General features: G+C 38.7%; 1 protein-coding gene and 1 long non-coding RNA gene across 6 annotated transcripts in view; one reads left to right on the forward strand and one right to left on the reverse strand.

Annotated features, from left to right (window-relative positions):
* Positions 1–10,015, reverse strand: part of LOC131827142 (uncharacterized) — a 167,900-nt gene extending 157,885 nt beyond the window's left edge. For all 5 annotated transcript variants that reach the window (XR_009351907.1, XR_009351906.1, XR_009351905.1 and 2 more), the window contains exon 1: positions 9,901–10,015. This is a non-coding gene — a long non-coding RNA (uncharacterized LOC131827142). The remainder of the gene's footprint in view (positions 1–9,900) is intronic.
* Positions 10,016–10,251: 236 nt separating this feature from the next.
* SCN1A (sodium voltage-gated channel alpha subunit 1) overlaps positions 10,252–12,408 on the forward strand; it is a 149,233-nt gene continuing 147,076 nt past the window's right edge. Inside the window, exon 1 of the mRNA XM_059167125.1 lies at positions 10,252–10,419. The gene's annotated coding sequence lies outside the window, so the exon portion shown is untranslated. The remainder of the gene's footprint in view (positions 10,420–12,408) is intronic.

Below are 12,408 nucleotides of genomic sequence, written 5' to 3' on the forward strand. Positions count from 1 at the left end.
TTATTGATAAAAGTAAGACTGTAAATCGATTTTTTTTTTTTTTTTGAGATGAGGAGAGGGGCAGAAGGCAGAAGGAGAGAGAGAATCTTAAGGAGACTCCACACCCATTAGGTTAGGTTCCACAGACCCTAACTCGATGTTTGCTCTCACAACCCTGAGATCATGGCCCATGCTGAAATCAAGAGTTGGATGCTTAACCGACTGAGCCACCCAGGTGCCTCTAAACCAAATTTTTTAAAGTTCCAAATCAAAACATGTACCAAAACACTACATTGCCTCATTTCATAATTTCTTGATAAATAATAAATTTAAGATGATAAAATACTATCAACTGATATGTACTAAGTAAAAATGTTAAGTCATAAACTTAGAATTTTTAAGGACACGGTAAACATACTAAAACTAAAGACTCGTAATTTGCTTGGGCAATGACATTGCTTAATTTTAAAATATCACATGTAAATCATTTATCTAATGAGCTTGGTCTTACTGCTTTCCTTCCATTTTTTTTTAAAGTGTCATCTGTCATTGAAGATGCTAAATAAAATGCATCAACAGAAATTAATAGGCAATGGAACTTGATGAATTCTCCTGGAGAATATTTTTATAATGAAAGCTTGGCAGCTGTTCCTGTGATTAATCATGATAATGCACAAACCCTCAGGCTCTAAATAAACTGGCCTCGTCCTTTTTTTTCTGGAATATTCCTCCCTTTCCTTTTTTCTTTCAAGAAAGATTAACCACTCCACCTTCTCCATGTTCTCTTTGAAATCCGCCCCCTCCACTTCTCTATCCAAATCCCACTTTCTCCCACATCTCCCCAAAGGAGGGGGTGATGTTGTTCTCCTTCAAATTCCAAAATGCTTTGTATTTCCAGCAGTCAATACTGATCATACAGCATAATATTATCATATATTCTCCAGACTCTAAACATTCCAGAAGGATTCAGTTGTATTTCCTAGAAGATAGGTGTGCATAGGGAGTCAATAAATATTCCTTGCTAATAGCTAGAATGAATACAACAAATGGTTAGGTACTCCAGAAGCAGGATACTCTAAAAATTCAATCATCAGTGGATCACTGGTTAGCACACATGCTGAAAGCAAGATTTCTCCATGGAGGGACATTTCCAGGCTTCCAACCTTTGCTGTTACAGAGAAGTGAGAATAAAAATAAACTTTTTTTAAAAGGAGCTCAAAGAAAAGATTTCGAATTTCGTTTAATCTGAAGGGTTACCTGGCTGAAAGAAGTCTCCTTCTGGGTGACCAGGGATCAAAACTCCCACATTTATGTGAGGGAAACAACAAATAGAAGTGGACTTTATCAACCACTCAACACCATTTGGTAACTAACGAATATCTTCCTACTGAAATTTACAACAATCCTAAGAGAGAGGCGTTTTTATTCCCAATTTTCCCCTACAAAATTTGTGCTGGATGTAGGGAACCAGGATTACAGAGAGAATATGAATAAGAAATGGCATTTCTTGCAGGTAGATTTCCTCTACTCTGTTTTGTAAAGTAAACATATGTTAAGAAATAGAATGTTTTTAATACTCATTAATATATATTAAATGTTATTATTTATTTAAGACTAATAATTCATTAGGGTCAAAGATTAAATATCAAACTATTAACATACTACATTTTAAAAATTGTCTCATATTAGTAAAGAAATATTGTGTGTTAGTATAGAAATAATTTTTTTTCTTGTAGAGCACTAATCAGAAACAAATTTCATCTGCCTTCTGTATGTGCCAAGCTAGCCATTTGGGGCAATAGCAAAATTGGGGTTTCTTCCAGCCTCCAAATCCTATGATTGGCTGATGTATAATCTGCCTTTATAATGGAATTACAGACAAACTTTTTCTACCTAATTAAGCTTGCTGACGGAGTAGTTTTTTGTATATGCAAAATTTGCTTGCATTTGGATCCTTGTTGCCTGTCCTCTGCAAAAAGGGCAATGTTTTCAAATCCAAAGACATTTGCAGCTGTGCAGCTAGTTGACTAATCACTTCTGAGATCTTCTTCCCCAAAATAAAAATCATCTGGGACTAATTGTTACTTGGAATAATAACAGAGTTTGGCATTTCTGAAGATTTATTCATCACTGGATCTCACATGTCTGAGCCCCTCTCTGAAATCCTGAACCTCTCTTCCAGAAGGCCACATGGAGGTCCAAATGGTAGCAGAGATACCCTGTGGCAGGGTTAGGGTCAGGACTGGACATTCCTTCCTGACACTCTACACCTTACATCCGTGTGGCCTTCCAGTTGACTAGTAGATTCCTGCAGTGTGACGTGCCCTACAGAGCACTGGGTTTAGCATTCCAGGTCTCAGGATACATCCTGGGCTCATCTCAACAGAGATGGGTCAGGTCAGCAGCTGCCATGCAGACCTCCATGCTGATCTGGATCCCATAAGGATCTAGGTCTCTAGGGGATGAAATGCATGAATGTGCTTTGTAAAGCAGTAAGCCCATTCATACAAATGTAAATTATAATTCATGTTTGTCTGTTAGGAGTCCAACATTCTCATCAACTTCTTCAGACATAAAAGGGCAGGAAGAAGATGACTCAGCATCTCTAATGTCACTATGAAGAACATGTTTAGAGGTTTTGCTAAATGGAATACACGTTAAATTTTTTATAATCCAGCTATACCTGCAAAAACAAAATGGGGATGCTCATTGTTCATTTTGATATTTGATGGTTCACTTATGCGACCCTGGTCGAGAAGCCCCGTGATGTAGCCTACCCCTGGAGACAACTAGACTGTCAGGCAAACCATGATTTTTTCAAGTCTGTCTCCAAATAGAAAGTGGAGGAGTGAGAAAGAGATGAGGCAAAAGGAACAAATGGATCTGGGTATCCGGTTCAGCATCTACATCTTAATTCCCTACCTCCAGGGAAACGCTGGCCTTCAGCAAAGGGAGCGCTGCTCCTTTAGAACTCCCTGTACTCAGATTTTCACATCACAATGTGTGAGGGAGCCAAGACTTGCTATTTGAAGACAGGGTTTCTAAAGCTGGGTTCCAAATACAATAGCTTAATTTGGAATTCTGACTGAAAATATGAGGACACGGCAGAAGCAATAAAGGGCGGGGTTCACAGGGTGGTTCTTGACGGTTTGATTTACTGAGACAACTGCGAACTTGACCCAGCACATTGAGTGGCACAGAAGCCCACCCTAAGAACATGTAAAGCCCAAAAGAATATTAATTAATTAGAAGAAAAGAGTCAGCAAATTGACCGTGAGATTTTGGAAAGGTCATGGGATCCTTTGTCCATCGTTTTTCAATAAAAGAAGAGGCAGGATGAGCTGGTGAAATCTAACACCTATCACAAGCATATTGTAAGAATAAAATTATAAATCAACTGTGAGAGTTTTGGATGACTAAAGCATGCATGGCAAAAAATATTTAATTTATACTCTGTTAATAATAAATAATATATCTGTAATTTTTTGAAATAGATGACCAAGTCTAGCTTCTCAAAAAAGGAAGTATTTTAATCTCCTACAAATGGATTTAATAAAATATGTAGAGAAAAAAGTAGAACTGTTACAATAACCAGATTATCATTAACAAAAAAGTCAAGCTATTGCCTGCAATTAGAGTTCTGAAGTATAGATAATGCTTATTTTAAGAATAGATTTTTTTTGGTAGAAAAACCAAATGTAAAGACAACGATTAATTGACATTTTCAAGGAAAATTTGGTGATCTCTTAACAAATGAAACATCTTTTTATAGGATATGTTATTATTCCCAGTGTTTTATATTTCATAAATCCATGTTTATGCTTGGTTTTCTTAAAGTATATAGGTTCATCTTCATTGTTATTAATAATCACAATTTTTTAATCACAAGGAATTGTTGTTGAATGCATACTGTGTCCCAAGCAGCCTCCACTTTAGGAACTAGAAATTCAAAGATGAATAAAACACGGTTCTGGTTTTTAAGTAGCCAGTTATTTGAGGAAGGTAGTATGAAAGCAACTTTGTTTAACAACATATAATATAAGCACACTAGAACTTTCTAAGTCATGGTCACATCCCAACAAGCAGTAATAGTTTCTGCCTGGGTAGGTGTGAAGGGATAAGGACCAGCTATTTTAAAAAACTGGTCCTTTAACCTACTATGTTTCACTGACCCAGGAAAGGACTACAGGTGGCATGACAAAGCCAGCGTTGTAGGGGTGAATGGAGATGAGTGACTCCAATGGAGAGATCAGTCTAAGCAAATTCATAGAGGTATGAGATAACATAAAGCTTTCTCGTATCTGCAAGCGATTCAATGAGATTGGAACACTGGCCAAAATAAGTGGGTGGGGAAGTAAATCGTTTCTTTTGAGTTAGTCTGAGAATTGTTCATAGATCTAAAAGGGAATTCCCGAGTGTGCCTAACTATGTGGAGACTGATAAGAAATAGCATGTGGGGGGCCTGATAAGGAAAAGACAGCGCAGTTGTGCCATCCCTTTAGGGTTAACTTAGAGATAATCTAATGCATTGGATAATGCACCAAGGCTTGCCCATTCTTAGATCCCACTTGGGAAAGCAACTTGGAAAAAACACCAAAAAGGGCAAATGTTGAACACCTGGTTCTTTCTTTTCCCCAGGCACCATCTTTTCCCATCCTGCCATCCGCGTACCTCCTTTGACCTAGATGATTCTCCTTTTTACTCAAAAACTTAGAAACTCTGGAGAGTGTGTGTGTTTAATGAAGAGAGGCAGCTGGGAAGGAGTACAGACACTTTTTTTTAAAAGGGTGCTTCTTCCCAGTTTAAATAGAACACCTACTTTGAATATGTCCTAGCAATTTCAGAAGAGAATCCAAGACTGAAAAAATATGGAAAGGCTAAAGTATAAGTCTACAGACATCCTGGTTCATTAGCTACCAAGTTACAGAACCATTAAATGAAAGTAGTCTCTGAATTGCCTAGGGGTTCATGCTCATCTCCACAGCGCCAATAAACCTAGTGTCTCTCTCTCTCTCTCTTTTTGCTCTCTCTCTCTCTCTTTCTCTCATACACACATACCACTGATACTATGCCCTCTGGGAAGTGAAGACAAGCTTATAATTACCTCGGCAGATTAATGGACCTATTAATGTTGAGCCAGACATTGTTATCCTTTTCCTCCTTTTTCCTCCTTAAGAGAACCCCAGTTTTGTTGGAAACATTTATTAGCCCAACTTGAAGGTTAACTTTCCCAGCCTTCTCTTTTGTTCCTGTAAGCAGATATAGAACGGTTCTGGCCAATGAGACCCAGGAGGATGTCTACTGAGAATTTCTGAACATTCTGGTTTTTCAATATGGGCTTGACCCCTTCTTCCCTGTGCCTTCTTGCATCCCTCCTGAAATACCCAAGTGACAGCCAAGCATTCGCTGGATGCTAGGATCAGATCCTTCTGATTCAGAAACCAACCTTTCAAGGTTCATGTGGACCAGCCATGTTTCTCAAAGCATGTGGGACTGCTGTAATTTGGGGTATTTTACTTAGAATGTAAAAATCCTAGACCTGAACTCCAGGTATTACAATGGAAAGATTTGGAAATCTATACTACAGTTTCTCTGATCTCTGTGGGTAGAAGAAAAAGGATGTGATCCCTTTTTCAGGGGCCAAATGTAATCAATCACTAACACAAGGAGCACTATCTCTTTTTCTCCAGGTTAAATCCTCAGTTCTCTGATGTTAAGAAATCATTTCTTGACAATTTCTGCCAATCAATTATAATTGGCAGAATATATCATTGATATATTTTTAAGTGATTAACTGCCAAGATGAAAGGTAGGCAGAGATAGCTTGGTGACCCCAATAACATGCTCCATTTTGAGAAGTGGCTGCCTAGCTAGGGAGAACATTTCTCAGCCATCCATTGTGTGTAAGGGGATCACATGACTATTCCTCACCATTTAAATACAAGCCAGCGGTGTGTGTCACTTCTGGGCTAAAGAGATACATATAATTCTTCATGAAGTCTTTTTCCCTCCGTTGACTGACTCTGAGTACCTAGAGGCTAGAGGAGCCATGAGAGAGAAGGATCCAAGATCCATCCATGAAAACATGGAAGGCCATCTGCCAACCAAAAACAACTACATAGAACTTTTCATGAGTAAGAAATGCATCTAATTGTGTTACGCCACCAATACTTTTGGGTATATTTGTTGCTGAAGCTAGTGTCATTCTAATCAATATAAAGGACAAAGGCAAAAATCTTACATTTTACTGAGCTAAACCTGAGATAACTGAAAAAGTACTAAAGCAATTGAGCTGACCTAGAAATAATTAAATTTTCTACCATTAGGAAAAAATGGGACATTAAAATAGAAATTAAATTAATTTATAGGGAAAGAGAAATTTCCAGTTTTGTTCTCCCTTGAGTTTGTGCTTGTAAAACTCATACCCTCTGGGTACTAAATATACTTTAATTGACTGTCTTCAGTCAGGCTGGATATAGTCTTCTTTTCTGCAAGAAAGTCTCTTACTCCTGTTAAGAGACTGAAATGGGTACCGTGTTCCGTGTGGCTTTGCAGTATAGTAGAAGCTAACACAATATTCCATTTTTTTTCCCAAATAGGTTATTTCACGGTGATTGTGACTTGGGTTCAAAGTCAACTATCTACCACATAAAAGTTGAGTTTGATAGAAACTAAAAATGTCATCATTTTTCCTCCTAAAATCAGAGAGTTTCTAACCCAATCTAGTCAGGAATTTTCTACATGTTTCAAGTGAAACTTTTGATCTGGGGAACCATCCTGTTCCAGGTCCTTTCAAAGATGTCCATATTATTCCTTGTCCCAATATAAAGAACAGCTTGTTGTTTAGAGAGACATTCCTGTGACCTAATTGGAATATGTCACATAGCCCTTCCATGGCCCAGCAGGAAGAGCCACATGCTTTTTATCTAGCTAATTCCAGCAAGACAACAGGAGAAACTAAAAAAAAAAAAAGCAAAAGGCTCTCTTCTAAATTAGTGAGACACCATTTTACTTAGCAATTGCAGAAATTTCAAAGATTAGAGCTTTAATTCAGTGTCCATTCATTCTTCTATAGTCAGAATCTTTTCGGAAAGAAACTACTTCAGACAACCTTATTTTTGGGGTGGTTATGAGGTAAATGGCATATGGAATTATTTTCTTTTCTCATTCTGGAAAGTTTGTTTGCAGCTTTCTCTTTGCATGTATTTGACAACAGTGTAATTACAAATCCATTGCAACCCAAGTAATGTTCCATTGCAAAAGGAGGATAATTTTTTCCATAGAAGATCTGGATGTAAAATGAGAAGATTTTTCCTTCTTTTGGAAGATAAATCAACTTAGGCTAAACGATCATGCCAAATGCTTTAGGATTTTACCAGAACTACCAAAAGTATATGCTAAGGGAGAATGGATACTGGGGAAGCAACCCCATTTGTCTTAAAAAGAGAACCCAGCTCAATTGGGAAATGCAATAAGCTCAGCTAAAAAAAAAATTATTCTAAGACTCCTCACTAGGAAGAGTGGCATTTCTCACAGTTATGACCCTTTAGACAGAAGTCTCAATGTGTGTGTAATCAGGAAAGCTCTTGGAGAAAGCTGATTTACCTGGAACTTGTGTTTTGCCCTTTGCACGTCCTACCTTCCCGCCTGAAATCTACTCAGGCTGCTGGAGGACAGGCAGCCATTTTGACACCACAAGGCAACAAATCAGAGGATAAGAGCCACATGCTAAAGATGGCTAAAAAGAAGGAAAAATTAGCTTAGATGCCTGAAGACTGTGGATCTTGCCAGCACTGTGAAGTCCTACCTTAATGTCACTTAACGTCACTTGAGAAAAACAAAACCTCTATTTGGTTAATCTAGTGAAAATTGGATTATCTCTTAGGAGCTGCCAAACCTATACCAAGCTGATCCAACTAGACTGCAAGGAGAATGCTGTTGTTTTGTTTTGTTTTGTTTTTTTAAATAAGAACAGTTTCCAAACAAGTTATCTCAGAAGCACTCATTTACTTTGGCAGTTATCAAGCTGATATATTCATAACTCATTTACTTTGGCAGTTATCAAGCTGATATATTCATAAGTCTTCTTCTGTGCTCTTTATTTTTATTTTTTTTTAAAGATTTTATTTATTTATTTGACAGAGATCACAAGTAGGCAGAGAGGCAGGCAGAGAAAGAGTGGGGGTGGGGTGGGGAAGCAGGCTCCCTGCTGAGCAGAGAGCCCCATGTGGGGCTCAATCCCAGGACCCTAGGTTCACTACCTGAGCCTAAGGCAGAGGCTTTAACCACTGAGCCACCCAGGCGCCCCTTCTGTGCTCTTTAAAATGACACCAAGGAAGACTACTAAGGAGGATCATATGCGACTCTCATTTATAGATCATCTTGAATGCGTTCATCCCTCCGTTTATTTATGCAGTAAACATTTACTGAGGTTTCCAGTAAGCCCAGTGCTGGGGGCAGGGAGGCAAGGATCAAAAAGTACCTGACAAAGAGCTCAGCTTACTTGAAAGTAATAAGACCAAATCTTTTTTAAAACACTGTTTTCCTGTTCTTTGCTTTCTGTGGGTTGTTTATTTCATGTACATTAGCTCTCCGAGTCAGGGACAAGCCTAGCTCCACAATCAACATTAACAACATTAAAAAGATCTAAACTACCAGCGTAGTGTCTGTTGCCACATGTTCAGAACACCATTTCATAATCTGAAAATTTTAATTAAATATTGTGCCAATATGTTCATTATGATTGTAAGAAATGCTTGAGGAAAATTTTTCATTCCATCCACTGCCGAAATTGATTTTCTAAATTCAGACTGTTCCTAATAGCAGCTATTTTGTGCTACTCTACTCTTGTTTTCTGTCATTTCTATGATTAAAAAAAAAAAAATCATTGAACACCAGGCCTTTACACCAACTAGACCGCAAGGAGAATGCTGTTGTACTAGAGAACAACTATTTACTGCAGGATGGTAGGCAAAACATGAGTGAGGATGAGAAAAACCACATTCCATTCACCTCTTCTTCGGAGTCACCTTAAACACATCATTTAACTTCTTTTGACCTCAGTTTCCATAGGGGTTAAATGATGTAGTGGGATTAGATCATCGTGTTGTTCCATAGTTCTAAAATTCTCTTATTTCCCTGCTCTATTCTCAGTGTGATGCATTAGTAGATAAGTTTCCCAGCTAAGAGCAGCACATTAATATTATTTTTAAATCATGCATGGCTTCTCTATTTCTGTTGCCTCGGGAATTATACATCTTAGCCCACATCCCGTATCAAACCACAATTTTATATATAATTAAACAATATAATACCATTTTATATTAATAATGTCATATCATTGTACTCAGGATCAGAATATAGGGCTGGTTTTATTATTTCTAGCTTTTAAGAACACAGCTTGCATTGCACACACTTGAGATAATTGAATGAAGATTAGATGGAGAATATGCTGTTTTTAATTTGCTGTTTAAAAGTATCCTCCAGATATCTAGGAGTGAGTGTTACAAAGCTGATCTAAAAGCACCGTGATCTTCTTGCCCCGTTCTGAGAAACTGCTTTCAAACTCTAAAGAAAGATTCATTGTATACAAAATCTGAATGCTGAACTTCCTATCGTTTTAGTATCAACAATGGCAGTAATTAATGAACACACCTGACAGTTACCTGCCCACCGCCATAGAGAGGTAACCTGATTTGCTTATGTCTTTCATGAAAATACCTGAACTGAAATTCATGAAGCACAACCAGTTTAACCCACCCTCTTCTGAATTTGGTGAGATTTCAAATGCTGTTGTCTTGCTTGCGAAAAGATGTTGAAGGAACATAAACACTCTTTACCACTCTTACAGTTATCCTGCAAACCAGCTCACACCTCCAACTATCATTTCTATTACACAGACACATATTCCCCTCTACTCACCACAATGAGTTAAAGGTAGACAAGAGCTCTCGGTGGCAGCCTTTGAGTCATTACTCTGCTTTACCATTCCCTTCATCTTAGGTGTCATGGCTCAGTACTTTACAGACAGCCATTCACTCTGTTAGCTTTACTGCAAGCACGGGAGAGCGGTGCCTTGCACTTGCTGCAAAATTCAGCTTTTAGGCTTCTGGTCATTCTTCCCACAAAAACAAGACCAGTTTCCGAGCTATTCTTAACTCTCCTTCCGAAACATTTCAAAAGAGAAAGACAAGATTTCACGATTCCCATGCAAACTCCCAGCCTGCCCGCCTGCCTGCTGCTGCCAATACTTCTTCCTCTCGCTGGTGATGACATTCAGCGAGCTCCCCAGCCCCGACGCTTCGTTATGTAAGGCTGTCTAGGTCAAGTGTAGGAGACACACTGCTGGCCTGTGAAAACTCATGGAACTCTTCCTTCAGATTAACACTTCAGGGACTATGGAAGCTGGAGGAAGCTGAACTTTTACTACATCTTTTGGGGGTAAATATTTTTGCATGATTCAGTGGTTTGTATGCTCTAGGCTTGGCAGATGCCCGTCAGCCATGCTGAGAGGTGCCGAGAGAAATTACTAAGGGAGTCCAGTTTTGTCAGCATGCTTGAATAAGCATAGGAAGTCTGGTAGCAGTCCTAGTTTTAAGACACTCGGGGAGTAAATGAATCATAAATTAGGATTTGCTTGTCAAGCACCTTCTCTAGCCATCGAGGAATGAATGTTGCTGTGGCTGTTTTACAGTGGCTCTGAATACAATCCATTTGCTGGGAGGTGTTGCTGGAAAGCACTATTAGCTCTCAGAGATTTACTGCAGTTCTTGGCTGTTCGGTTGCCCTTGTCTGATTGCAAATTTGCTTTCCTTGTAAATAAGCGTGATGTTTTCCCACGTTTGTCTTCTGCGGTGACTGTTTGTGACAATATGAGAATGAAAGCATCATAACCTGGCAGTGATGTGACTTCGACAGATAATAAATCCTGCCTATTTTGTTCCAAGGTGAATCCTGCAGTAAAAGCGCCGTTTGATTCTAGCTAGCCCTGCTGATGCCGGACTAACTGCTCTGGTTCAGAGTGTGCTGTGTTCAGGGGACGTGGAGGCATGATCCCAGATTGGACATAAACAGTTATTCACTCTGTGAGTAAAATTAGAAACAGCATAGCACTGATTCTGTTTTAGACGCTCACCCCATGTCCTGGTCCGGGAACTCATTAGGCTAGCAGGCTCTTATGAACACTGCAGAAAAGGCTGGAGAAGTAGCAGGGTAAGACTGCAGCAGCTGTGTGATACTGGCAAGGAATTTTAATAAGACTTAACCAGAGATCCCGACACAACAGATGGCACCTAATTTAAAAGATGGGTGGGTATTTAAAAAGTTCAAGACAGGAGCAGCACATTTGAGAGGGTTCGGCTTCCTTGGTGCTCTTGGCAGAAGTTCAGTGCTTCGGCCAGGATGTCATGAGTTAGGAAAATAAAGGCTGTGTGAAGTGTCTTGTGATGTTAAAGAGGTAAATGGGAGGCTGAATATTCAGTGTCCATAAATGAGGACCGACATGGGGCAATCAATGATAGCACACTCACTCACTAGGCAAACAGGTAGTTTTTAAGAATCTGCAATTTCTTACATTATTTTTTATTAAATTAAAGGAACACAAATGAATGTTGCCGAAATAAATTTCCTTCTGGGTACCCTTCACTCTGTTAATAATGATTAACAGTAGTACATTGATTATTTATGTCGGGAATATATTGCTTATCATTTTATGCTATTTTTAATTGTATGTGTTTTCCCAAATAACTTGAAGAGACAGTTATGGTCCCTCAGGGCTCAATTTTTATATTACTAATGTCAATAGGCATTTTCCCCATAGACCTAGCTTGGCATAAGAGCCCCAATCAGACCAGGCTTTACTCAGTTTGGCATCCAGAATAATCCTCACACACAGAATGTGAAAAACAATGCATACATACTTAGTCATACTTACAATCTTTAGTTCATATAATTTTACAATAACACTGTCAGTGCTCAAATGTCTATAAATGATTTTTGTTTCAAAATCTGTTTTTAATAGGGATTCTTTTCTCTGTTAATGGAACTTAAGTGGTTATATTCACTTGTTCATTTCTAGAGTAAAAGATATGAGTTAAATGAGGCTAACGTTAGTTTTGGTTCTGCCATCTCTAGATGATTTTCTTCTCAGTGTGAAGTAGCATTAGTAATTAATCTACGCCAAAGGGAGATTACGTTTTTTGGTGAGATTATATTATTAAATGCTTATGATATTGAGCCAACATTGATTGAGTAGCTACCAAATGCTAGGCCAGTGGTTCTCAAAGCGTGGTCTCCTGAGTACCAGGAGCAGCACCTGGAAGCTTGTTAGGAATGCAGATTCTCAGGGACTGAGGGGGGCAACCTGTTTTTTAACGAGCCCAGCAGGTGACCGTGAAGCATGCTAAAGTCTGAGAACCACTAGCCTGGGTA

The sequence above is a fragment of the Mustela lutreola genome, chromosome 3 (assembly GCF_030435805.1).
Source record: "Mustela lutreola isolate mMusLut2 chromosome 3, mMusLut2.pri, whole genome shotgun sequence".
NCBI lineage: Eukaryota > Metazoa > Chordata > Mammalia > Carnivora > Mustelidae > Mustela > Mustela lutreola.